General features: G+C 39.9%; 1 protein-coding gene across 1 annotated transcript in view; it reads left to right on the top strand.

Moving 5' to 3' along the window:
- Positions 1-2,651: 2,651 nt before the first annotated feature.
- The window catches only part of si:ch211-137a8.4 (sodium/potassium/calcium exchanger 1), a 36,928-nt gene continuing 11,852 nt past the window's right edge, over positions 2,652-27,727 (top strand). The window contains exon 1 of the mRNA XM_057838607.1: positions 2,652-2,794. The gene's annotated coding sequence lies outside the window, so the exon portion shown is untranslated. The remainder of the gene's footprint in view (positions 2,795-27,727) is intronic.

The following is a 27,727-nucleotide window of genomic DNA, read 5'->3' as shown; positions in this document are numbered from 1 at the left end:
GTAGGGGCATTGAACGCTCTTCATGCACCTGCCTTTGACTTGAAATGAGTTTATCATTAGTAGACGTCCAATCTTTTTTAGGTGGGAGGGCTGGCGTCTATGGCCATCAATAGAAGACAATGACTTTAAAAAACAAAAACAAAAACAAACGTTTGGTTGAGAAATAAGCAAGTTATGACTGCATTTTAATGGCAATGCATTGAGTTTGATGGAAATTTTGCCCCTACTAAAATGGCTGCCAGTCAGGTCATGTTGATGGGGGCAATGAAAGCTTTCAAATGAAATGAGTTTATCACGAGTAAATGTCCAATCCATTTGAAGTGGGAGGGATGTTTTTCCATTCATTGATGGGAACATCGCCCCTACCAACATGGCCTCAGGGCGGCCATGGAAAGCTCTTTTCATGGTTTTACTGTCAATTGAAATGAGTTTACTACTAGCGGTTGTCAATCCATCTGAAGTAAGAAGTGGGAGGGACGTTTGTTCATTTGTTCATTGAAACGTCGCCCCCACCAACTTGGCTTCAGGGCGGCCATGTTGGTAGGGGCAATGAAAGCTCTTTTCATGCTGTTATTGTCAATTGAAATGAGTTCATCACTTGTAGACGTCAAAACAGTTTGAAGTGGGAGGGTGTCAGAGAATGAACATGGCCCCTACCAACATGGCCGCCCTGAAGCCATGTTGGTAGGGGCGATGAACGCTCTTTTCATGCGTCTGCCTTTGACTTGAAATGAGTTTATTACTAGTAGACGTTCGATCCATCTGAAGTGGGAGGGACGTTTGTTCGTTTGTTGATGGGAACGTCGCCCCCACCAACTTGGCTTCAGGGCGGCCATGTTGGTAGGGGCAATGAAAGCTGTTTTCATGCTGTTACTGTGAATTGAAATGAGTTCATCACTTGTAGACGTCAAAACAGTTTGAAGTGGGAGGGTGTCAGAGAGTGAACATGGCCCCTACCAACATGGCCGCCCTGAAGCCATGTTGGTAGGGGCGATGAACGCTCTTTTCATGCGTCTTCCTTTGACTTGAAATGAGTTTATTACTAGTAGACGTTCGATCCATCTGAAGTGGGAGGGACGTTTGTTCGTTTGTTGATGGGAACATCGCCCTTACCAACATGGCCGCCCTGAGGCCATTATGGTAGGGGCAATGAAAGCGCTTTTAATGCTTTTACTGTAAATCGAAATGAGTTTATTACCAGCAGACGTCCAATCCATCTGAAGTAAGGAGTGGGAGGGACGCTTGTTCATACATTGATGGGAATGTCGCCCCTACCAACATGGCCGCCTTGAGGCCATTTTGGAGGTCTATGGTCGTTAATGGCAGACAGACAAACAAACAAACAAAGTTTCAGTTCAGAAATATGATAGTTCATTTGAATTGCTATGCATTGACTTTGATGGGAACTTTGCCCCTACCAACATGGCCACCCTGAGGCCATTTTGGTAGGGGCGATGAAAGCTCTTTTCATGCGTTTGCTGTCAAATGAAATCAGTTCATCACTAGTAGATGTCCAATCCGTTTGAATAGGGAGGGTGCCAGCAAATCGTTCATTTGTTGATGGGAACATTGCCCCTACCAACATGGCTGCCCTGAGGCCAGTTTGGACATCTATCGTCATTAATGGCAGACAAAAAAAAAAAAAAAAAGACAAAGGCTCAATTGAGAAATAAGATAGAAATTACTTCATTTGGTTGGCAATGCATTGACTTTGATGGGAACATCGCCCCTACCATCATGGCCGCCCTGAGGCCATTTTAGTAAGGGCAATGAAAGCTCTTTTCATGGTTTTACTGTCAATTGAAATGAGTTTACTACTAGCGGTTGTCAATCCATCTGAGGTAAGAAGTGGGAGGGACATTTGTTCATTTGTTCATTGGAACGTCGCCCCCACCAACTTGGCTTCAGGGCGGCCATGTTGGTAGGGGCAATGAAAGCTCTTTTCATGCTGTTACTGTCAATTGAAATGAGTTCATCACTTGTAGACGTCAAAACAGTTTGAAGTGGGAGGGTGTCAGAGAATGAACATGGCCCCTACCAACATGGCCGCCCTGAAGCCATGTAGGTAGGGGCGATGAACGCTCTTTTCATGCATCTGCCTTTGACTTGAAATGAGTTTACCACTAGTAGACGTCCAATCCACTTGAACTGGAAAGGTGGCTTCATTCATCCGCTGCCAACCCTCCCAATTCAAACAGATTGGACGTCTACAGTGATCAACGGCATCCGTGAAAGACGCGCTCAGTTGAACGCCGTGAAGACACCAGAGAGGAATTATGGGAGATTCTTCGCCTCCCATTTGAAAGGATGGCGACCCCCCTTTTCTTAGTCAGCCTCATTGTTCTCTCATGCACACGCACAAACAATGGCGTCAACAGGGGTGTGTGGGGGGGCTTTATTTTCTCCAGACAAATTCGGCTTCTTCTTGTTTATTTTTAGCGCGCGCATCGAAGGAGATTATACCCTCCTCCTCGTCATCCTCCATATGGAGATAACGTTCAAATGATAGAGGGGTGGGGCCAAGAGGGTCTTCACCGTTGCTAAGGGCAACCGCAGGGGAGTGATCCCGTGCGCGCGCGTGCGTGAGACTTGCCCATGTCCTGCTGGGAGACCATTTGGGAGGGGAGGGGGAGGGGAAAAAAGAGAGAGAGAGAGAGAGAGAGAGAGAGAGAGGAGAGAGAGAGAGGAGGACGTCTGTGAGGATTTGGCGCCGTTGGCGTCTTTTGAGCGCAACGCACAACAAGCTGATTATTAGCGGGGCGAGCTGCGAACGGATTTACGCGCACGGAAGCAGGTGAGTTTCTTTTTTATTTTCATCCGTTCATCTTTCCCTCCCGCCGGAGCGGCAGGTGAGGGCTACAGGTTCTTCTTCCTTGGCGACAAAGCAGACAAACACGCGCGCTCGCCATCACATCACCCCCAAAACGTGATTTTGCCATGTTATTTCCTACCGCCCCGTGCATGTTTTGGTTTACATCGCAAGCGCGCGCACTAGTTTGCGCGCCTCGACCATTAAAAACAAGACGAGATGACAGCGAGCGGGAGCGCGCACGCAGACAGACAGAAAGGGAGCGCGCCATTCGGCCGGCGGGGGCGTCTCAGCCATTTTGGACGTGTGAAAAATGATGGACACGGTGGTGGGGGGCGCGGGGGCTTGGATGCTGCACATGCACGCGCGCAGCAGACAAGGAGGCTGCTTGTTGGGAATTTGGCGCTTCACTTGTTTTGTTGAATGAGAAATGGACTGCATGGGAGCACCCCCCCCCCCCTTCTGCATACCCCCCCAACAAAAAAATCCACTTCCCGCCTATTTAGCACCCCCATCGACCCCGCCCACCAATCATCCACGGCTCTTCTTTTCAAACTATAAGCAATCCTATTTTCCGCTAGGAATCATGACGCAAGAGTCTCCATCTGGCGGCGCTCGTATCTCAAATTTGGCCCCAAGTCAAGTGGAGGCTTTGCAACGAGTCACCGCACTTGACGGCACTAGACGTCCAATTAAAGAATCTTTTGAAAAATGGGTTGAGAAATAAGCGAGTTATGTACACTTCAGTAGGGAGTTGGCGGTAAACGTCCCAAAAATCAACTGCCAGGCTTCCCACTTCATACAAATTGGACGTCTATACCCGTCAGTGGCAGACAATGAGTTAAAAAATAACAAAAACAAATGTCCGTTTGAGAAATAAGCTCATGATGACTTGATTTTAATGGCAATGCATTGACTTTAATGGGAAGGTTGCCCCTACCAACATGGCCGCCTTGATGTTAATTTGGTAGGGGCGATGACATTGTTTTTGTTTTCATGCTTTTACTGTAAATCGAAATGAGTTGATGACCAGTGGATTTCCAATCAGTTTGAAGAGGGTTTGTTCATTTGCTGATGGGAACGTCGCCCCTACCAACATGGCCGCCCTGATGCCATTTTGGTAGAGGCGATGGAAAGCTTTTAAACTGTGAATTTCAATGTGTATATCACTAGACGTCCATTCCTGAAGTGGGAGGGTTGGCAGCAAATGAATACATGTTCATTTTCAGGGACGCTCATTTGCTGCCACCCATCCCGCTTCAAACAGATTGGATGTCTATACCCGTCAGAGGCAGACATTGAGTTAAAAAAACAAAACAAAAAAAAACAAAGGTTCGTTTGAGAAATAAGCTCGTTATGACTTGATTTTAATGGGAACGCATTGACTTTAATGGGAATGTTGCCCCAACCAACATGGCCGCCCTGAGGTTATTTTGGTGGGGGCAATGAAATGGTTGTTGTTTTCACGCTTTTACTGTGAATTGAAATGAGCTTATTACTAGTGGACGTCCAATCCATTTGAAGTGGGTTTGTTCATACGCTGCTGGGGAAGTCGCCCCTACCAACATGGCTGCCCTGAGGCCATTTTGGTAGAGGCGATGAAAGCTCTTTTCATACTTTTACCGTCAATTGAATTTTTTTTAACTACTAGTGGACGGCCAATCCATTTGAAGTAGGAGGGATGTTTGCTCATTCGCTGATAGAAACATCGCCACGACCAACATGGCTGCCCTGAGGCCATTTTGGTAGGGGCGATGAAAGCTCTTTTCCCGCTTTTACTGTGAATTGAAATAAGTTGATCACTAGTGGATGGCCAATCCGTTTGAAGTGGAAGGGTTAGACGTTCATTCGGATGGATGCTCTTTCGCCGCCGAGCATCCCGCTTCAAATGGATTGGACGTCTATCGCTAACAATAGCAGGCTTCTTCCGTGAGTTTAGCGCTCGTTGAAGTCCACTCTATTTGAGCTTGGAGGGACACTCGTTGCTGACGAGCATCCCACTCCAATTGGTTTGGATGTCTATGGCCGTCAATGGCAGCCATTGAGTAAATAACACTGTGTTTGACCTATAATTTGAATAAGCTTTTAAAAATGGGTTGAGAAATAAGTTTGCTATGGCTTGATTTTAATGTAATTGACTTTGATAGGAATGTTGCCCCTACCAGCATGGCCGCCCTTTGGCCACTTTGGTAGGGGCGATGAAAGGTCTTCCATGCTCTTGTCACCCTTTCTCTTCAAATGGATTGGAAGTCTCCCAGTGTTGAACTCATTTCAATTCAAAGTAGAAGCATCATCTCTCCAAAAATGGCCTATAGGCAGCCATGTTGGTAGGGGCAACATTCCAATCAAAGTCAATGCAATTACATTAAAATGAAGTAGGTAAGTGAGTAATTTTTGGGTTTTTTTGGCCTCCATGAGACCTGGCGCATTCTGGGTCATGTAGGCTTATACTATTTTTTTTTCTTTACTATAAATCATTATTGTATTTTTTTTTTTTTAAACATTATTTTTAATAATTGAGACCTGGTGCATTCTGGGTGACGTAAGCCTCAAAATATATTACATTAACTACATAAGTGGTTGATGACTATTTGTTGTATCATACATATCTGTTGTCATTAATTTGCACCATACATGTTGTTGTTTTTTGTTTTGTTTTGTTTTAATGTATTCAAATGAACTCTCTCAACTTGACACGCAAGTTTTTTTTTTCATCTTAATTTTTGGGATTTTGGTGTGATAAAATCTTTTTATGTAAAATTAAAAACAATTAAAATAACAATTGGAATACACTGGTCACTCTTATAACACTCTAGTGGAAGATAAATAATAATATTTATTTATTATTTTAGAATAAAATAACATCAACATGATAATTATTGAACATTTTTTAAATTCCCTATTTTTGTGTTTTAATTCAAAAAAATAATAAACATAAAAAAATATATAGATATTAGCATTTTTTTTCTTTTTTAAACTCTTTAAAATGGAATTGAAATACATAATTACAGAATATTAACTGTTCTTCACTTTGTCAGTTTTTCCCACTCTTGTTTTTTTGTGTTTTAATATATATATATTTTTTAAATGAATAGAATATTTACTTTTCTTTTTAAAAGAAACTGTTTAATTGATTTATTGATAATTATATTTAATGATAAAAATAACATCAATAATTGATGATTGTTGAACATTTTTTTAATTCCCTTTTTTGTTTTAATTTAAAAAATATTTTAAATAAAATATAGAGAGATTAGCAATTTTTCTTCCTTTTTCAATTGAAACTATTTAAAATAAAATGGAAATAATAATAAGAGAATTATAACTGTTTTTCACTTTTTTGTCATCTTTTTCCACTCTTGTTTTTTTGTTTTAATAATAAAAAAATATATTTTTAAATACAAATAATATTTGCAGTTTTTTCCTTGTTAACAGAAGCTTTTTAAAAATTGATTTATTTTATGATAAGAATAACATCAATATTGATGATTGTTGAAAATTTTTTAAAATTCTTGTTTTAAAAAAAAAACAACATTTTAAATAAAATAGGGAGAATATTAGCATTTTTTTAATTGAAACTATTTAAAATAAAATGGAATTAAAATACATAAATAATAAGAGAATATCAACTGTTCCTCACCTTTTTTTGTCATTTTTTCCACTCGTTTTTTTGTTTTAACAACAACAACAAAAATGTAAAAAGAAAAATTGCCGTTTTTTCCTTTTTAACAGAAGCTTTTTAAAAATACAGATTTTTTAGTCATATTTTATGATAAAAATAACATCAATAATTGATGATTATTGAACATTTTTTTAAAATTCATTTTTCGTGTTTTAAAAAAATAATAAACATTTTAATAAAATAGAGAATATAAGTATTTTTTAATTCAAACTATTTAAAATGGAATTAAAATACATAAATAACAAGGGAATATTAACTGTTCCTCACTATTTTTGTCATTTTTTTCCCCACTCATTTTTTTGTTTTATTAAAAAAAAAAAAAATTAAATAGAATATTTGCAAGCTTTTTCTTTTTTAATTGAAGCTTAAAAAAATGATTATAGTTTATGATAAAAATAACATCAATAATTGATGATTATTGAACATTTTTTAAAATTCCCTTTTTTGTGTTTTAATTAAAAAAAACAACAACACTTTGAATAAAATAGGGAACATATTATCATTTTTAAATTGAAACTTTTTAAAATAAAATGGAAAATACATAAATAATAAGAGAACATGAACAATTCTTCACTTTTTTGTCATTTTTCCCACTTTTGCTTTAATACAAAAAAAAAACATTTTAAATATAACATTTGCAGTTTTTTTCCTTTTTAATTTAAACTATTGAAAATAAAATGGAATTAAAATATATAAATAATAATATTAACCGTTCACTTTTTTCCAGTCTTTTTTTGTTTTGTTTTAATTAAAAATTACCAATCAATATATTTGCAGTTTTTCCTTTTTTAACTGAAGTTTTTTTTTTAAATACATGTAATTAAATTAATACATGTATAAGAAAATTTGCGTTTTCCACTTTATTCGAAAATACTAATAATTATAATTATTATAAAATAAAAAAAATCAAAATCAAAATATGAAATTATAAATATTTAAAAAATATTATAAAATAACAAATTATGTTTTTTTTTTACTTTTAATAATAACAAAAATAACGTTTAACATTTAAAATAAATAAATAAAAAAGTGACTATTACTTCTACTGATTGGCTTGCCATTGACATTGCCCAATTCACTTCAATGACAAGCCCCGACATTGAATGTTCATGTTTGAGTGCCATTGCGTTAAAAGGCTATAAAAAGAGCATTTATCCCATTTTGAGGTCAAGCTCAATTCATCCACAATCCAAATTTAAGGCCAGTTATTTCCTCCCTTGGCTTCAATGTGTGCGCACGTGCACGCGCAATTTCCCCGAGTGTCAGAAGGGGGACGAAAAGGGGGTGCACGCACGCACGAGAAAGCAGGTGCTCCATGCAGTGCCACTGAAGGAGGGAGAGAAAGCAATTTGCATTTCTAATAAGCCCCCCCCCCCTTCTCTCTCTTTTTAAGCCCTCCCTTCCCGCGCATGCACGCATACAAACTGTGTCGTCTCCTCCATTTTGGGGGCGCAGCAAACTTCTAACATGGCGTCTGAGGACGACTGGAGAAGAAATAACAAGCGTGGAAGTCATCCAATACCGGCAGATGAAAGAAAACGTTTGCCTCGATTTAAAAGGGTTTCGAGATACGAGCAAATTCAAATGAGAGCAGAATTTGAGACGTTTTTTTTGGGGGGGTGGGGGGTGTTTGAGTTTTAAGAGGAGAGCTTGAAGTCTTGATATTTTTTTTTTTAAATATGAGAACAAAATTTGAGTTATGAGTGCATTGATACGTGCATCAGTTGAGCACCTTGAAATCAGAGCAGAGTTTGGGTCACGAGCGTCTTGACTTGTGAGTTTTAGGAGGTCTAAGTTTCTAGAGGGGAGGAGCTTGAAGTCGATTTTTTTTTAGATGAGAATAAAATTTGAGTTATGAGCAATCTGATACGAGTGTTTGGAAGACATGAGCATTGGTTGAGGACTTTGAAGTCAGAGCAGGGTTTGGGATGTGAGTGCCTTGACTTGCGAGTTTTAGGAGGTTTGAGTGATGAGAGGGGCGGAGCTTGAAGTCTGAAATGTTATTGTTTTGAGATGAGAATAAAATTTGAGTTATGAGCAAGGTGATGTGAGTTTTTGGAAGACACAAGCATCATTTGAACACCTTGAAATCTGAGCAGAGTTTGGGTCGCAAGTGCCTTGATTTGAGAGTTTTAGGAGGTTTGAGTTTCGAGAGGGGCGGAGCTTGAAGTCTTGACATTTTATTGTTTTGAGATGAGAATGAAATTTGAGTTATGAGCAAATTGGCGTGAGTACTTGAAGACACGAGCTTGAGTTGAGCACCTTGAAATCTGAGCAGTGTTTGGGTCGTGAGTGCCTTGATTTGTGAGTTTTAGGAGGTTTGAGTTTCAAGAGGGGAGGAGCTTGAGGTCTTGACATTTTATTGTTTTGAGATGAGAATAAAATTTGAGTTATGAGCAAGGTGATGTGAGTTTTTGGAAGACAAGCATTAGTTGAGCACTTTGAAATCAGAGCAGAGTTTGGGATGTGAGTGCCTTGACTTGCGAGTTTTAGGAGGTTTGAGTTTCGAGAGGGGCGGAGCTTGAAGTCTTGACATTTTATTGAGATGAGAATGAAATTTGAGTTATGAGCAAATTGGCGTGAGTACTTGAAGACACGAGCATGAGTTGAGCACCTTGGGTTGTGAGTGCCTTGACTTGTGAGTTTTTGGTTTGAGTTTCTAGAGGGACGGAGCTTGAAGTCAATGTTTTTTTTTTTTTTTAGATGAGAATAAAATTTGAGTTATGAGCAAGCTGATACGAGTGTTTGGAAGACATGAGCATTGGTTGAGGACTTTGAAGTCAGAGCAGAGTTTGGGATGTGAGTGCCTTGACTTGTGAGTTTTAGGAGGTTTGAGTTATGAGAGGGGTGGAGCTTGAAGTCTTGAAATTTTATTGTTTTGAGATGAGAATAAAATTTGAGTAATGAGCAAGGTGATGTGAGTTTTAGGATGACACAAGCATCATTTGAGCACCTTGAAATCAGAGCAGAGTTTGGGTCGTGAGTGCCTTGATTTGAGAGTTTTAGGAGGTTTGAGTTTTGAGAGGGGCGGAGCTTGAAGTCTTGACATTTTATTGTTTTGAGATGAGAGTGAAATTTGAGTTACGAGCAAGGTGATCTAAGTTTTTGGAAGACAAGCATCGTTCGAGCACCTTGAAATCAGCGCAGAGTTTGGGTTGCGAGTGCCTTGACTTGTGAGTTTTAGGAAGTTTAAGTTTCAAGAGGGGAGGAGCTTGAAGTCTTGATATTTTTCTTTGAGATGAGAACAAAATCTGAGTTGTGAGGAAGTTGACATGAATTTTTTTGATCACCTTGAAATCAGAGCAGAGTTTGGATTGAGAGTGCCTTGATTTGTGAGTTTTAGGAGGTTTGAGTTTTGAGAGGAGAGGAAGATGAAGTCTGAATTTTTTTTGGGGTGGGGGGTGGGGCTTGAGATGAGAACAAAAGTTGACAGGAGTGTTTGAAAGACATGAGCATTGGTTGAGCACCTTGAAGTCAGAGCAGAGTTTGGATTGTGAGTGCCTTGACTTGTGAGTTTTTAGGAGGTTTGATTTTTGAGAGGGGAGGAGCTTGAAGTCATGATTTTATTTTTTAGATGAGAACAAAATTTGAGTTATGAGTGCCTTGATATGTTTTTAAGACACGAGCATCGGTTGAGCACCTTGAAATCAGAGCAGAGTTTGGGTCGCAAGTGCCTTGACTTGTGAGTTTGAGAAGGTTTGAGTTTCGAGAGGGGATGAGCTTGAAATCTAAAATTTTTTTGGAGCGGGGGGGGCTTGAGATGAGAAGGAAGATTTGAGTTTTGAGCAAATTGTTTGACTTTTTGGAGACACGAGCAGTAGTGGAGCACCTTGAAATCAGAGCAGAGTTTGGGTTGTGAGTGCCTTGACTTGTGAGGTATAGGAGGTTTGAGTTTTGAGAGGGGAGGAGCTTGAATCTGATTTTTTGAGGGAGGGGCTTGAGATGAGAACAAAATTTGAGTTACGAGCAAGTTGACGTGAGTTTTTGGAAGACTTGAGTTTCAGTTGAGTGCCTTGAAATCAGAGCAGAGTTTGGGTTGTGAGTGCCTTGACTTGTGAGTTTTAGGAGGCTTGAGAGAGGTGGAGCTTAAAGTCTTGATTTTTTTTTTATTTTTTAGATGAGAACAAAATTTGAATTTATATAAGTTTTGTAAGACGCTAGCATCAGTTGAGCATCTTAAAATCAGAGCAGAGTTTGGGTTGTGAGTTCCTTGACTTGTGAATTTTTTGGGAGCTTTGAGTTTCGAGGGGGGGGGGGGGCTTGAAGTCTGATTATGTGGGGCGGGGCGCTTGAGATGAGAACAAAATTTGAGTTATGAGCAAGTTGATCATGAGTTTCTGGAAGACAAGTGTCAGTTGAGCGTCTTGAAATCAGAGCAGAATTTGGGTCGCGACTACCTTGACTTGTGAGTTTTAGGAGGTTTGAGTTTCGAGAGGGGAGGGGCTAGGAGTCTTTTTTGGGATGAACAAAATTTGAGTTATTAGCAAGTTGGCGGGAGTTTCTGAGGACATTTGAGCACCTTGAAACCAAAGCAGTTTGAGTTGCGAGTGCCTTGAGTTGTGAATTTTGGGAGGTTTGAGTTTCGAGAGGGGAGGAGATTGAAGCCGTGATATTTTATTTTTTGTGATGAGACCAAAATTTGAGTTATGAGCAAATTGGTGTGAGTACTTGAACACGCGAGTGTTCGTTGAGCACCTTGAAATCAGAGCAGAATTTGCGTTACGGGTGCTTTGACTTGTGAGTTTTAGGAGGTTTGAGTTTTGAGCGGGGTGCAGCTTGAAGTTGATTTTTTTTTTTTGAGATGAGAACAAAATTTGAGTTACAAGCAAGTTGAGTGTTTGAAGACATGAGCGTCAGTATAGCACCTTGAAATCAGAGCTGAGTTTGCGTTGCGAGTGCTTTGACTTGTGAGTGTTAGGAGGTTTGAGAGGGGTGGAGCTTGAAGTCTTGGTATTTTTTTTTTTGAGATGAGAACAAAATTTAAGTTACGAGCAAGTTGGCGTGAGTGTTTGAAGACGTGCGTCAGTTTAGCACCTTGAAATCAGAGCAGAGTTTGCGTTGCGAGTGCTTTGACTTGTGAGTTTTAGGAGGTTTGTTTTGAGAGGGGCGGAGCTTGAAGTCTTGGTATTTTTTTTTAGATGAGAACAAAATTTGAGTTACAAGCAAGTTGAGTGTTTGAAGACATGAGCGTCAGTTTAGCACCTTGAAATCAGAGCAGAGTTTGCGTTGCGGGTGCTTTGACTTGTGCGTTTTCGGAGGTTTGAGTTTTGAGGGGCGGAGCTTGAAGTCTTGACATTTTATTGTTTTGAGATGAGAATAAAATTTGCGTTATGAGCAAGGTGATGTGAGTTTTTGGAAGACAAGCATCATTTGAGCACCTTGAAATCAAAGCAGAGTTTGGGTCAGGAGTGCCTTGATTTGTGAGTTTTAGGAGGTTTGAGTTTTGAGAGGGGCAGAGCTTGAAGTTTTGATTTTTTTTTTTGAGATGAGAACAAAATTTGAGTTAAGAGCAAGTTGACATGAGTTAATAATTGAGACAAGGTGCATAAATATACGTAAACATTCACTATACAAGTGTAGGCCTACATCACCCAGAATGCACCTTGAGATGCATGTAGGCCTACACTTGTATAGTAAATGTTTATATTTTTTGGCCTACATCACCCAGAATGCACCTTGTCTCAATTATTAAATATTTAAAAAATAATGGATAATAGAGAAAAATTTAAAAATGCTAATTCAGACTTTATAAAGAAAATAATAATCATGTTCATTGAGACCTGGTGCATTCTGGGTTATGTAGGCCACACTTTTTTAGTTCATGTTTATATTTTGTGGCCTACCCAGAATGCACCAGGTCTCAATTATTATTATTGGAATTATTTTCTCGGTGCCAAAATAACGGGTCAACTGTGAAAAGCGTTGTTGCGTATCTCCACACACGTTGGAGAAGAACGAGCGAAAGAACAATACTTTAGTGTTTCTTGGCGAGCGTTTTGAAAAAGCCCGAGGAGGGAAAGAGAAAGACGGGAGGGGGCACATGACGGACGGCGGAGAAAGGACGCCCTGTCCTGTCCTGTCCTGTCCTGTCACGGCCAGATCGTGAAGGGGGCTCTCTGTTCAAATGTGCTCTTTGGGATTCTTGCTCATGCTCGTCGATGGGGATTTTCTGACGTTCCGTCGCAGCGGATTGGACGTCAAGCGCTGTTCGAAATTAGCGTGGCAAGCTAGCTCCATTTTGGCCATGTACGAGATACATTGCAAATCAGTCTGGTTTTTGTGGTTTGGTATGGATTTTGGGTCACTTCGTTATTTTTCAGGGTCAGTTCGAACGATTTAGAGCACTTCCTGTTGATTTGGCTTTTTTTTTTTAGTCACTTCCTGTTGACTTTTGATCGTGTATGGATGGTTTTCTGTTTATTTTGGTCAGTTCCGATTGATTTTGGGGAATTTTGGGGCATTTACCATAAGTCAAGGGCAACTTTGTTTGTTTTGGTCAGTTCCTGTTGATTTTGGGTCACTTCCTGTTAAAATTGGGTCATCTCCTGCTGACCTGGGGAATTTTTGGGGCTCACTTCCTGTTGGTTTTGGATGATTTAACAGGCGGCTTTGTTTATTTCGGTTCCGTTCCTGTTGATTTTGGGTCACTTCCTGTCAAAATTGGTTCACTTCCTATTGATTTTTGGATATGTCAAGGGCAATTTTGTTTGTTTTGATCTGTTCCTGTTGATTTTGGGTCACTTCCTGTTGACCTGGGGAATTTTTGGTGCTCACTTCCTGTTGGTTTTGGATGATTTAACGGGCGGCTTTGTTTAGTTTGGTTCGATTCCTGTTGATTTTGGCTCACTTCCTGTTAAAATTGGGGCACTTCCTATTTATTTTTGGATATCTCAAGGGCAACTTTGTTTTGGTCAGTTCCTGTTGATTTTGGGTCACTTCCAGTTAAAATTGGGTCACTTCCTGTTGGTTTTGGATGATTTAAAGGGCTGCTTTGTTTGTTTTGGTCAGTTCCTGTTGATTTGGGTCACTTCCAGTTAAGATTGGGTCACTTCCTGTTGACCTGGAGAATTTTTGGGGCTCACTTCCTGTTGGTTTTGGATGATTTAACAGGCGGTTTTGTTTAGTTTGGTTCAGTTCCTGTTGATTTTGGGTCACTTCCTGTTAAAATTTGGTCACTCCCTATTTATTTTTGGGTATCTCAAGGGCAACTTTGTTTGTTTTGGTCAGTTCCTGTTGATTTTGGGTCACTTCCTGTTAAAAATGGGTCATCTCCTGCTGACCTGGGGAATTTTTGGGGCTCACTTCCTGTTGGTTTTGGATGATTTAACAGGCGGCTTTGTTTATTTCGGTTCCGTTCCTGTTGATTTTGGGTCACTTCCTGTCAAAATTGGTTCACTTCCTATTGATTTTTGGATATGTCAAGGGCAATTTTGTTCGTTTTGATCTGTTCCTGTTGATTTTGGGTCACTTCCTGTTGACCTGGGGAATTTTTGGTGCTCACTTCCTGTTGGTTTTGGATGATTTAACGGGCGGCTTTGTTTAGTTTGGTTCGATTCCTGTTGATTTTGGCTCACTTCCTGTTAAAATTGGGGCACTTCCTATTTATTTTTGGATATCTCAAGGGCAACTTTGTTTTGGTCAGTTCCTGTTGATTTTGGGTCACTTCCGGTTAAAATTGGGTCACTTCCTGTTGGTTTTGGATGATTTAAAGGGCTGCTTTGTTTGTTTTGGCCAGTTCCTGTTGATTTGGGTCACTTCCAGTTAAGATTGGGTCACTTCCTGTTGACCTGGAGAATTTTTGGTGCTCACTTCCTGTTGGTTTTGGATGATTTAACAGGCGGCTTTGTTTAGTTTGGTTCAGTTCCTGTTAATTTTGGGTCACTTCCTGTTAAAATTTGGTCACTCCCTATTTATTTTTGGGTATCTCAAGGGCAACTTTGTTTGTTTTGGTCAGTTCCTGTTGATTTTGGGTCACTTCCGGTTAAAATTGGGTCACTGGGGAATTTTTGGGGCTCACTTCCTGTTAGTTTTGGATGATTTAACGGGCGGTTTTGTATATTTTGGTTCACCTGTTGATTTTGGCTCACTTCCTGTTGATTTGGGGAATTTTTGGGGGTTACGGTTTTGGATGATTTAAAGGGCAACTTTGTTTGTTCTGGTCTGTTCCTGTTGATTTCGAGTGACTTCCTGTTAAAATTGGGTCACTTCCTATTGATTTTTGGATATGTCTAGGGCAACTTTGTTTGTTTTGGTCAGTTCCTGTTGATTTTGGGTCACTTCCAGTTCAAATTGGGTCACTCCCTCTTGACCTGGGGAATTTTTGGGGTTCACTTCCTGTTGGTTTTGGATGATTTAATGGGCGGCTTTGTTTATTTTGGTTCAGTTCCTGTTGATTTGGGGTCACTTCCTGTTAAAATTGGGTCGCTTCCTATTGATTTCGGGGGAATTTATTTAGAGGTCAGTTCCTGTTGGTTCCGGATGATTTAAGGAGACTTTATTTTGGTAAGTTCCTGTTGATTTGGGGAGTTTTTTTGGGGTCACTTCCTGTTGGTTTTGGATGCTTTAATGGGCGTCTTTGTTTGGTCAGTTCCTTTTGATTTCGGTTCACTTCCAGTTAAAATTGGGTCATTTCCTGTTGATTTGGAGATTTTTTTCGGGGTCACTTCCTGTTGATTTTGGATAATTCAAGAGTGACTGTTTTGGTCAAGTTCCTGTTGATTTATGGTCACTTCCTGTTAAAATTGGGTCACTTCCTGTTGATTTGGGGGGATTTTTCAAGGGCGAGTCTGTTTTGATGAGTTCCTATTTATGTTAGGCCACTTCCTGTTGATTTTGGAGGATTTTTTTTGGGGGGGGTGTCATTTCCTGTTAGTTTTGGATGATTTAAGGACAACTTTGTTAATTTTGGCCAGTTTCTATTGATTCTGGATCACTTCTCGTTAAAATTGGGTCATTTTCTGTTTATTTGGAAAAAATTTTCGGGGTCACTTCCTGTTGATTTTGGATAATTCAAAGGTGACTGTTTTGGTCAAGTTCCTGTAACTTTTGGGTCACTTCCTGTTGAATTGGGCCACTTCCTGTTGATTTTGGGGGATTTTTGGAGGGCTCGCTTCCTGTTGGTTTTGGAGGATTTCAGGGTGACTTTGTTTTGGTCAGTTCCTGTTGTTTCATGGTCACTTCCTGTTAAAATTGGGTCACTTCCTGTTGATTTTGGGGGATTTTTCAAGGGGGAGTCTGTTTTGGTGAGTTCCTGTCTATTTTAGGCCACTTCCTGTTGATTTTGGGGGGTCATTCCCAGGTAGTTTTGGATGATTTAAGGACAACTTTGTTCATTTTGGCCAGTTTCTGTTGATTCTGGGTCACTTCCAGTTAAAACTGGGTCACTTCCTGTTGATTTTGGATAATTCAGTGGTGACTTTATTTCGGTCAGTTCCTGTTGATTTGGTAATTTTTTCGGAGTCACTTCCTGTTGGTTTTGGATGATTTAAGGGTGACTTTATTTTGGTAAGTTCCTGTTAATTTTGGATAATTCAAGGGTGACTCTGTTTTGGACAGTTCCTGTTGATTTTGGGTCACTTCCTGTTAAACTTGGTTCACTTCCTCTTGATTTGGGGGATTCTTGGGGGGTTACTTTCTGTTGGTTTTGGATCATTTAAAGGGCAGCTTTGTTTATTTTGGTCAGTTCCTGTTGATTTTTGGTCACTTCCTGTCAAAATTAAGTCACTTCCTGCTGATTTTGGAGGAATTTTTTTGGCCTCACTTCCTGTTGGTTTTGGGTGATTTAAGGGCGACCGCATTTTGGTAAGTTCCTGTTGATTTGGGGATTTTTTGGGGTCACTTCCTGTTGGTTGTGGATGATTTAATGGGTAACTTTGTTTGGTCAGTTCCTATTGATTTCGGTTCACTTCCAGTTAAAATTGATTTGATAGTTGATTTGGAGATTTTTTTTGGGGGGGTCACTTCCTGTTGATTTTGGATCATTTAAAGGGCAGCTTTGTTTATTTTGGTCAGTTCCTGTAAATTTTGGGTCACTTCCTGTTTAACTTGGGTCACTTCCTGTTGATTTGGGGGGATTTTTGGAGGGGTTGCTTCCTGTTGGTTTTGGATGATTTAAAGGGCAGCTTTATTTATTTGGTCAGTTCCTGTTGAAACTGGGTCACTTCCTGTTAAAATTGGGTCACTTCCTGTTGAATTTGGGATTTTTTTTTAGGTCACTTCCTGTTGGTTTTGGATGATTTAAGGGCGACTTTATTTTGTTAAGTTCCTGTTGATATTGGATAGTTCAAGAGCCACTCTGTTTTGGTCAGTTCCTGTTGATTTTGGCTCACTTCCTGTTAAATCCGGCTCACTTCCTGTTGATTTTGGAGGATTTTTGGGAGTGACTTCCTGTTGGCTTTGGATGATTTAAGGGGGACTTTATTTTGGTAAGTTCCTGTTGATTTTGGGTCACTTCCTGTTGATTTGGGAGAGAATTGGGGAATACCTGGGGTCATTACCTGTTAAGTTTCTATTGATTTTGCGGCATTTTTGGATTTGTGGGAATCTTTTGGGATGACTTCCTGTTGGTTTTGGATAATTTAAAGGGCGGCTTTGTGTATTGGGGGGGGGGGGGGGGTTGGGGAATTTCTTGGGTCATTAGATGTTACATTTCTATTGATTTTGCGGCATTTTTGGATGACTTCCTGTTGATTTGGAGAATTTTGAGGGGTTACGTCCTGTTGGTTTTGGATGATTTAAAGGGCGGCTTTGTTTGTTTTGGTTAGTTCTCGTTGAATTCGGGTCACTTCCCGTTGATGGGCATTTCTGGGTCACTTCCTGTTGATTTTGGGGAACATTTTGGGGGTTGACTTCCTGTTGGTTGTGGATGATTTAAGGGTGACATTATTTTGGTAGGTTCCTGTTGATTTTGGGTCACTTCCTGTCGATTTGGGGAATTCCTGGGGTCATTACCTGTTAAGTTCCTGTTTATTTTGGTCAGTTCCAGTTGATTTTGGGGCATTTCCTGTTGATTTGGGGATTTTTTGGAGGTCACTTCCTGTTGGGTTTTGGACGATTTAAGGGCAACTTTATTTTTGCGAGTTCATGTTGATGTTGGATAAATAAAGATTGTTTGTTTTGGTGCGTTCTTGGTGGTTTTAGGTCACTTCCTGTTAAAATTGGGTCACTTCCTGTTGATTTGGGGGGATTTTTGAGGGGGGGGGTCACTTCTTGTTGGTTTTGGATGATTCAAGGGCGACTTTGTTTTGGTCACTTCTTGTTGATTTTCGGGCACTCCCTATTACGACTGGGTCACTTCCTGTTGAATTTTGATAATTAAAGGCCAACTTTGTTTATTCTGATCAGTTCCTACTGGTTCTCAGTCACTTTCTGTTAAAATTGGGTCACTTCCTGTTGATTTGAGGATTTTTTTTGGGGGGGGGGGGGGGGGGGGGTCACCTCCTGTTGATTTTGGATAATTCAAGGGCGACTTTATTTTGGTCAGTTCCTGTTAAAACCAGGAGACTTCCAGTTGGTTTTGGATGATTTAAAGGCAACCTTATTTTGGTAAGTTCCTGTTTTTGGGGGTGACTTCCTGTTGGTTGTAGATCAGGGGTGCTCAAAGTTTTTTGCTCCAAGATCTACTTTTAAATGAGACAACCTCCCGCGATCTACCTTAAGAGCAACATATGACGTTATGTTGCTCACAAAACACAAATAACTGTACGTTTAAAAAACTATAAATAAAAAATGGACGGTAAATTATGTTTGCTCACAAAACATAATTAACTATGTACATTTAAAAAAAAAAAATAATAAAAATAATTTTTTTTTTTTTTGGATGCTGCGAGCTACCCACACTAGCGTTGCGATCGACTGGTCGATCGCGATCGACGTAATGGCCACCCCTGTTGTAGATGATTTAAGGGCAACTTTATTTTGATAAGTTTTTACAGCTGATTTTGGGGCATTTTTGGGTCACTTGCAGTTATTTTTTTCCCTTTTTTTGTATAATTAAAGGGCAGTTTGTTTTGAGTTGGTCAGTTCCTGTTGATTTTGGGTCACTTCCTAAAGATTTGGGGATTTTTTGGGGGTTCACATCCTGTTGGCTTCAGATGATTTAAACGGCAGCTTTGTTAATTTGTGTCAGTTCTTATCGATCTTGGGTCACTTCCTGTTAAAATTGAGTCTCTTCCTGCGGAAAAGCATTTCCGGGTCACTTTCTGTTGATTTTGGGTCACTTCCTGTTAAATCAGGTCACTTCCTGTCGATTTTGGGGAATTTTTGGGGAGTGACTTCCTGTTGGTTTTGGGTGATTCAAGGGCGACTTTATTTTGGTAAGTTTTAACAGCTGATTTGGGGGGATTTTTTGGGTCACTTGCAGTTATTCTTTTCCTTTTTTGGGGGATAATTAAAGGGCAGTTTGTTTTGATTTGGTCACTTTCTGTTGAATTTGGTTCACTTCCTATTAAATCAGGTCACTTCCTGTCGATTTTGGGGAATTTTTGGGGGGTGACTTTCTTTTGGTTTTGGATGATTTCAGGGTGACTTTTATTTTTATTTGGGTCATTTCCTGTTAAAATTGGGTCACTTACTGGTGACTTAAAATTGGGTCACTTACTGGTGACTTTTTTTTTTGGGGGGGGGGGCTAACTTCCTGTTGGTTTTGGATGATTTAAGGGCGACTTTATTTTGGTAAGCTTCTTTTGATTTTGGGTCACTTCCTGTTAAATCAGGTGTCGATTTTGGGAAATTTTTCGTGGTCACCTCCGGTTGGCTTTAGATGATTTAAATGGCGGACTGGTGATTATGGGTCACTTCCTGTTAATATTGGGTCACTTTCTGTTGATTTTTGATTATTTAAACAACAGTGACCCAGAAATGTCCAAAATGAACATGAAGTGAACAAAACTTCTTGTTGATTTTGGATAATTCAAGAGCAACTTTGTTTGTTTTGGTCAGTTCCTGCTGATTTCGCTTCACTTCCTGTGAAAATATGGGCCACTTCCTGTTGATTCTGGGAAAGTTTGGGGTCACTCCCTGCTGATTTTTGATCAATTACGGATGATTTTGTGTGTATTTTGGTTAGATCGGGTCACTTCCTGTTTTTTTTTTTGGGGGGGGGGGGTCATTTCGGGTGCTTCCTAATTATTCGGATCACTTCCTTTTGATTTGGGGCATTTTTTGGGTCACTTTTTGATATTTGAGGGGGTGTATTTTGGTTACTTTCTAGTGATCTAGTAATTTAAGGGTCACTTTGTTTATTTTGGTCTGTTCCTGGTGATTATTGGTCATCTCTGGGTTACTTCCAGTTTTTTTGGGGGGGTCATTGCTGGTCACTTTCTAATTATTTACTATTACTTGCTATTCATTATGGGGCATTTTTGGGTCACTTCCTGTTATTTTTGGGTAATTGCTGGTCACTTTATTATCCTTTTGATTACTTCTTATTATTTTTGGGGTCATATCTGGGGCGCATTGTAGTTTTTTTTAATCACTTCCTATTGATTTTGGGGCATATTTGGGTCACTTCCTGTTATTTTTGGGTAATACCTGGCCACTTTAGCATTAGTTGTATTACTTCATCTTGATTTGGTCAGTATTGGGTCACTTCCTGTGATTTTTAGAGTCATTTCCAAGGCATTTCCTAAATTTTGATCACTTCCTATTGATTTGCACAGCATTTTTGGGTCACTCCCTGTAATTTTGGGGTTATATTTTGGTTACGTTCTAATTATTTTGATTATTTCCTATTGATTTAGGTCATTTTTGGGCAACTTCCTGTTATTTTTTTGGGGTCATTTCCGGGGTGCTTTCTAATTATTCTGATCACTTCCTTTTGATTTGGAGCATTTTGGGTCACTTCCTGTTATTTTTAGGTCATTGCTGGCCACTTTCTTTTTGATCACTTCCTGTTGATTTGGGGCATTTTGGGTCACTTCCTTTTATTTTTTTTGGGGTTATTTCCGGGTGCTTTCTAATTATTCTGATCACTTCCTTTTGATTTGGGTCATTTTTGGGTCACTTCCTGTTATGTTTGCATCATTGCTGGTCACTTTCTATTCCTTTTATTTACTACCTGTTGATTTGGAGCATTTTTGGGTCACTTCCTGTTACATTTTTGGGTCATTTCCGGCCACTTTCTAATTATTTTGATGACTTCCTATTGGGTTGGGGCATTCTGGGGTCAGTTCTTGTTATTTGGGGGAGTGTATTTTGGTGAATTTTGAGTGATTTAGTAATTTAAGGGTCACTTTGTATATTTTGGTCAGTTCTTGTTGATTTGGGTCATTTTTGGGTCACTTCCTGTTATTTTTTCATCATTGCTGGTCACTTTCTACTCCTTTTATTTACTACCTGTTGATTTGGAGCATTTTTGGGTCACTTCCTGTTATTTTTTTGGGTCATCTCCAGGTGCTTTCTAATTATTTTGATGACTTCCTATTGAGTTGGGGCATTTTTGGGTCAGTTCTTGTTATTTGGGGGAGTGTATTTTGGTGACTTTTGAGTGATTTAGTAATTTAAGGGTCACTTTGTATATTTTGGTCATTTCTTTTTGATTTGGGTTCATTTTCTGGTCACTTCCTGTTGTTTTTTTTTGGGTCATTTCTGGCCACTTTCTAATTATTTTGATTACTTCCTATTCATTTGGGGCATATTTGGGTCAGTTCTTGTTATTTGGGGGAGTGTATTTTGCTGACTTTTGAGTGATTTAGTAATTTAAGGGTCACTTTGTATATTTTGGCCAGTTCTTGTTGATTTGGGGGCATTTTTGGGTCACTTCCTGTTATTTTTTTGGGTCATTTCCGGGTGCTTTCTAATTATTTTGATGATTTCCTATTGAGTTGGGGCATTTTTGGGTCAGTTCTTGTTATTTGGGGGAGTGTATTTTGCTGACTTTTGAGTGATTTAGTAATTTAAGGGTCACTTTGTATATTTTGGTCAGTTCTTCTTGATTTTGGAGCATTTTTGGGTCACTTCCTGTTATTTTTTGGGTCATTTCCGGCCACTTTCTAATTATTTTGATGACTTCCTTTTGAGTTGGGGCATTATTGGGTCAGTTCTTGTTACTTGGGGGAGTGTATTTTGGTGACTTTTGAGTGATTTAGTAATTTAAGGGTCACTTTGTATATTTTGGGCAGTTCTTTTTGATTTGGGTTCATTTTTGGGTCACTTCCTGTTGTTTTTTTGGGTCATTTCTGGCCACTTTCTAATTATTTTGATGACTTCCTATTGATTTGGGGCATTTTTGGGTCACTTTCTAATTATTTTGATCACTTCCTGTTGATTTTGTGGCATTTTCAAGAGAAATCAACTCTGGTTATGGCGTCCAATATCCTTCTGAAGTTGATTTTTTGTTTTTAAAAATCGTAGTATTTAACTCATTGTCTGCCATTGACGGAGCTATACATCCAATCTGTTTTGACTGGGACGGGCGACGTCAATGACATTTGCACCCCCCGTCAAAATGATTGGACTAAGTAAAGGAAGTGACCCAAAACTGTCCCAAAATAAACAGGAAGTGACCTGTTAATGCCTCAAATGTACAGGAAGTGTCATCAATTGCGCTGAAAGATGAGCATTCATAGTTTAAATCAATTGTCTGTCTATAAAGCGTTAAACGTTTCCTCGACAATCGAAATAGCTATCTTTTGGTCCTCGGTCGCGCAATGTAAGCACATTCCTGCACGTTTACCGTGTTGTTGTTGTCCTGGCGTGCCGTTTGCGCTGATCCTGTTGATGGACTTAACACAACTTCAATGAGAGATAGAGAGAGAGAGAGTTTGGACCTACTCAGCTCATCCACATCTTCAGTGCTAAGCCGCTTTAGCTAGCAACACACTCATGGACAGAGTTCACAGGTCAAGGTGGCGGCCCGCCGGGTTCACTACGGGACAACCGACGCGAAACGTGCTTTAAACCCGCCGCGTTTTGAACGCAAACCACATCCTAACAACCGCCCGGCGCCCGTCATCCGCTGAGTTCTTATTAGCGTGGCTAAATGAAGCAATCAACTGGGTCATCGCAGACTTATTCTCGCTGCTAACGCGAGCGCGACGCAGGCTAACTGGAGCGCCGGGGTAGCAACGGAGATCCAAAAACAGTCGGGGACGTCAATCCCCTTTAAATTGGCTGCTCTCCTGAAGCGGGATTAGCGGCGCGCTAAAGCCGGCGCGCTAAAAAGGCCCCGCGTCCTGCGAGGGCGGGCCACGCTAAGCTAAGCCGCTCCACGACAACAACAACAACAACTACACAAGGACGCGTGACTCTCATGCTAAACGTCAACGATGACAACGGTCGGAGCAAAAATTGTTCAACTTGAACTTTAACCTGCAGGTGGCGGCTGACTGCCGGTCGTCTTCTGCTTCCGGTTAGCGTAGCTTAGCAGCGTCTGATGTAGGTGTAATGCCTGAAGAAAATTAGGTCACAATTTGCAAAAAATAGCCCACACGGCTGAAATCCATCCAAATGGGAATTCAAAAAACAAAAATCTAGACCAGATATCTTGACTTGGAAGCATGAAATTTGGTGAACATGTCTATCATGAGCAGACCTACAAAAATGTTGAAAAAAAGCCATGCTTGAAAACACACAGTGAGTCGGACATTTTGGTTTGAATTGGCCATTTGAGGCTGAAAACCTCCCAATTGGGAATTGAAAAAAACAAAATAGCCCCCAAATATTTAGCTAGGAAGCATAAAATTTGGTAAACGTGTCGATCATAAGCAGACCCACATAAATCTCTCAAGGACCAATCACAAAAAATACACAGGGAGTCAGCCATTTTGGTTTGAGGTGGACATTTGAGGCTGAAATCCCACTAGATGGAAATTGACCAAAAAACAAAAAAATTTGCCCCCAAATCCTGTTTCGCGTGGGACTATGAAATTTGGTAGGCATGTCCATCGTGAGCAGACCAACAAAAAAGTCTCAAGGACCTCTCACATAAAACACACAGGGAGTCAGCCATTTAGGTTTGAAGTGGACATTTGAGGCTGAAATCGAATTCATAATTGAAAAAATCCTGTTTGATTTGGAAGCATGAAATTTTGTGAACATGTCTCTCATGAGCAAACCCACAAAAAAGTCTCAAGAAGCCATGCCCGAAAACACACAGTGAGTTGGCCATTTTGGTTTGAATTGGTCATTTGAGGCTGAAATCCCTCCTGATGGAAATTGACCCAAAAACAAAAAAATCAGCCCCCAAATCCTGTTTCGTGTGGCACTATGAAATTTGGTAGGCATGTCCATCATGAGCAGACCCACAAAAAAGTCTCAGGAAGCCATGCTTGAAAACACACGAGAAGTCAGCCATTTTGGTTTGAAGTGGACATTTGAGGCTGAAATGTAATTCATAATTGAAAAAAGAAAAATTTAGCCCCCAAATCCTGTTTGATTTGGAAGCATGAAATTTGGTATGCATGTCTATTATGACCAGACCCACAAAAAAGTCTCTGGAAACCATGCTTGAAAACACATGAGAAGTCAGCAATTTTGGTTTGAAGTGGACATTTGAGGCTGAAATCTAATTCATAATTGAAAAAAGAAAAATTTAGCCCCCAAATCTTGTTTGATTTGGAAGCATGAAATTTTTTGAACATGTCTCTCATGAGCAAACCCACAAAAAAGTCTGAAGAAGCCATTCCAGAAAACACACAGTGAGTCGGCCATTTTGGTTTGAATTGGCCATTTGAGGCTGAAATCCCTCCAGATGGAAATTGAACAAAAAAAATTTGCCTGCAAATCCTGTTTGACTTGGAAGCATGAAATTTGGTAGGCGTGTCTATCATGAGCGGACCCACAAAAAAGTCTCAAGGACCCATCACAAAAAAAAAACAAACAAAAAAAAAACACAGGGAGTCAGCCGTTTTGGTTTGAAGTGGCCGTTTTAGGCTGAAATCCTTACAAGTGGAAATAAAAAAAATAAAAAATCAGCCCCCAAATCCTGTTTTACTTGGAAGCATGAAATTTGGTGAACATCTATCATGAGAAAACCCACAAAAAAGTCTCAAGAAGCCATGCCTGAAAGCACAATGTAAGTCACCCATTTTGGTTTGAATTGGCCATTTGAGGCTGAAATCCTTCTGAATGGAAATTGAAAAAAAAAAAAAAAGCCCCCAAATCCTGTTTGACTTGGAAGCATGAAATTTGGTAGGCGTGTATATGATGAGGAGACCCACAAAAAAACTCTCAAGGATCGACCACAAAAAACACACAGGGATTCAGCCATTTTGGTTTGAAGTGGCCATTTGAGGGTGAAATCCTTCCAGATGTAAATTGAAATAAAAATCAGCCCCCAAATTGTTTCACTTGGAAGGATAAAATTTGGTAGACATGTGTATCCTGAGCAAACCCACAAAAAGTCTCAGGGACCTATCACAAAAAACACACAGGGAGTCAGCCATTTTGGTTTCCAAGTGGCCATTTGAGACTGAAATCCTTCTAAGTGTAAATTGTAAAAACAAAAAAAGTCAGCCCCTAAAATCCTGTTTCGTGTGGGACCATGAAATTTGGTAGGCGTGTTTATTATGAGCAGACCCACAAAAAAGTCTCAAGAAGCCAGGCCTGAAAACACAGTGAGTCAGCCATTTTGGTTTGAATTGGCCATTTGAGGCTGAAATCCTTCCGGATGGAAACTGACCCAAAAAAAAAATTAGCCCCCAAATCCTGTTTGACTTGGAAGCATGAAATTTAGTAAACATGTCGATCATGAGCGGACCCACAAAAAAACTCTCAAGGACCTATCACAAAAAACACACAGGGAGTCAGCCATTTTTGGTTTGAAGTAGCCGTTTGAGGCTGAAATCCTTCCAAATGGAAATTGAAAAAAGAAAAATTTAGCCCCCAAATCCTGTTTGGTTTGGAAGAATGACATTTGGTAGGCAAGTCTATCATGAGCAGACCCACAAAAAAGTCTCAAGAAGCCATGCCCGAAAGCACACGGGAAATCCGCCATTTTGGTTTGAAGTGGCCATTTGAGGCTAAAATTCTTCCAAATGGAAATTGGAAAAAACAAAAAAATCAGCCTCCAAATCCTGTCTTGCGTGGAACTATGAAATTTGATAGGCGTGTGTACCACGAGCAAACCCACAATGAAGTCTCAAGGACCTATCACAAAAAACACACAGGGAGTCAGCCATTTTGGTTTCTAAGTGGCCATTTGAGACTGAAATCCTTCTAAGTGTGAATTGAAAAAACAAAAAAAGTCAGCCTCTAAAATCCTGTTTCGTGTGGACCATGAAATTTGGTAGGTGTGTCTATCATGAGCAGACCCACAAAAAAGTCTCAAAAAGCCAGGCCTGAAAACTCACAGTGAGTCAGCCATTTTGGTTTGAATTGGCCACTTGAGGCTGAAATCCTTCCGGATGGAAATTGAACCAAAAAAAAATGAGCCCCCAAATCCTGTTTGACTTGGAAGCATGAAATTTAGTAAACATGTCGATCATGAGCGGACCCACAAAAAAAAGTCTCAAAGACCTATCACAAAAAACACACAGGGAATCCCCCATTTTTGGTTTGAAGTAGCCGTTTGAGGCTGAAATCCTTCCAAATGGAAATTGAAAAAACAAAAAAATCAGCCCCCAAACTCTGTTTGGTTTGGAAGAATGACATTTGGTAGGCAAGTTTATCATGAGCGGACCCACAAAAAAGTCTCAAGAAGCCATTCCCGAAAGCACATGGGAAATCCGCCATTTTGGTTTGAAGTGGCCATTTGAGGCTAAAATCCTTCCAAATGGGAATTTAAAAAAACAAAAAAATCAGCCTCCAAATCCTGTTTTGCCTGGGACTATGAAATTTGGTAGGCGTGTGTACCATGAGCAAACCCACAAAAAAGTCTAAGGACCTATCACAAAAAACACACAGGGAGTCAGCCATTTTGGTTTGAAGTGGCCATTTGAGGCCGAAATCCTTCCAAATGGAAACTGAAAACAAAAAACAAAAAAAATCAGCCACTCAATCATGTTTTTCAAGGCATGAAATTTGGAATTGAATTCTGAAGCCATGCTTTAAAAAAATATATTTTTGGGCATATTTTTCAGTTTTTTGGTATTTATCTTACATCATTTTTTCGCCAATATTTCCTTCTAATTTTTTTCAAATTTTTTATGTATCTGGATAATTTTGCTGTCATTATAACAATTCCCCTATTTTTTTGCTTTCAAATGATTTTCTTTGTTTTTTCCGTGCTTTCAAATGCAAAAACCTCTCATCCAGAACAATTTCTCACATTTAAGATATTTTCTGATGTTTTCAAGCTACATAAAGAGATTACGATTGCAAACAAAAATGCGGTCAAACGACAGCTCGTGCGTGCAAAAACTGGCAAATGGAGGGCACTCTAACCTCCGGTCGCGCAAAAACACGCTCTCAACCTCCCCTGAGGTGCATCAATTAGAAAAGAAACGCAACACATTCCAGCTATTATGATGATAATGATGCCGCTATTACAGCGGAGAAGCTCGTGCGCACGATCATCGGCGGCAAGATGACGAGGTGGAGACAAAGACGGAGGAGAAAATAAGCCAGTGACGAAGAGGGGGAGGGAGGACAAATCCCCGCGAAGGCGCAAAGAAAGAAAAAAAAAGGCAGCCAGACAGACGACGGGCAAAAAAAAAAAAAGACGAGCGCCGCTTGGTGCTCGTCCTCGCGCACGCTGGTTCCCTCCATTTTGTACTCTTCATCTGCTCCCCATCTCAGCTGAACACAAAAAGACAAGTCTTGTGGCAAAGTCAAATCGAGGGACAGGACGTGAAAGGATGATTTAGAAATGTTAGGAATGTTTATTAGCCCATGCCAGGCCAAATTGATAAAAAAATCAATGGCACTGAAAAATGAGCATTCACAGCTAGTCATTCCTGTTCAACCCCTTAAACTTATAATTATTTTTTAAAAATACGCATCAAATGGATTGGGGGAGTCATTAAAAATATACATATATTCCAGCGATTTAGACATAGATTTCCTGTTGATTTTGGGCAGATCTGGGTCACTTCCTATTGATTTTGGGTCATTTCCATGTCACTTCCTGTTGGTTTTGGTTCAGTTCCTGTTGATCTGGGGCAATTCTGGGGCAGTTCCTGTTGATTTTTGTTCACTTTCTGTTGATTTTGGGCATTTCTGGGTCACTTCCTGTTGATATTGGGTCACTTCCTGTTTTTTTTGGCATTACTGGGTCACTTCCTGTTGTTTTTTTTTTTGGCATTACAGGGTCACTTCCTGTTGATTTTGAGCATTTTTGGGTCACTTCCTGGTGATAT

This window comes from Corythoichthys intestinalis, chromosome 6 (genome assembly GCF_030265065.1).
Source record: "Corythoichthys intestinalis isolate RoL2023-P3 chromosome 6, ASM3026506v1, whole genome shotgun sequence".
NCBI lineage: Eukaryota > Metazoa > Chordata > Actinopteri > Syngnathiformes > Syngnathidae > Corythoichthys > Corythoichthys intestinalis.
This window is presented reverse-complemented; position numbering and strand designations above follow the sequence as displayed.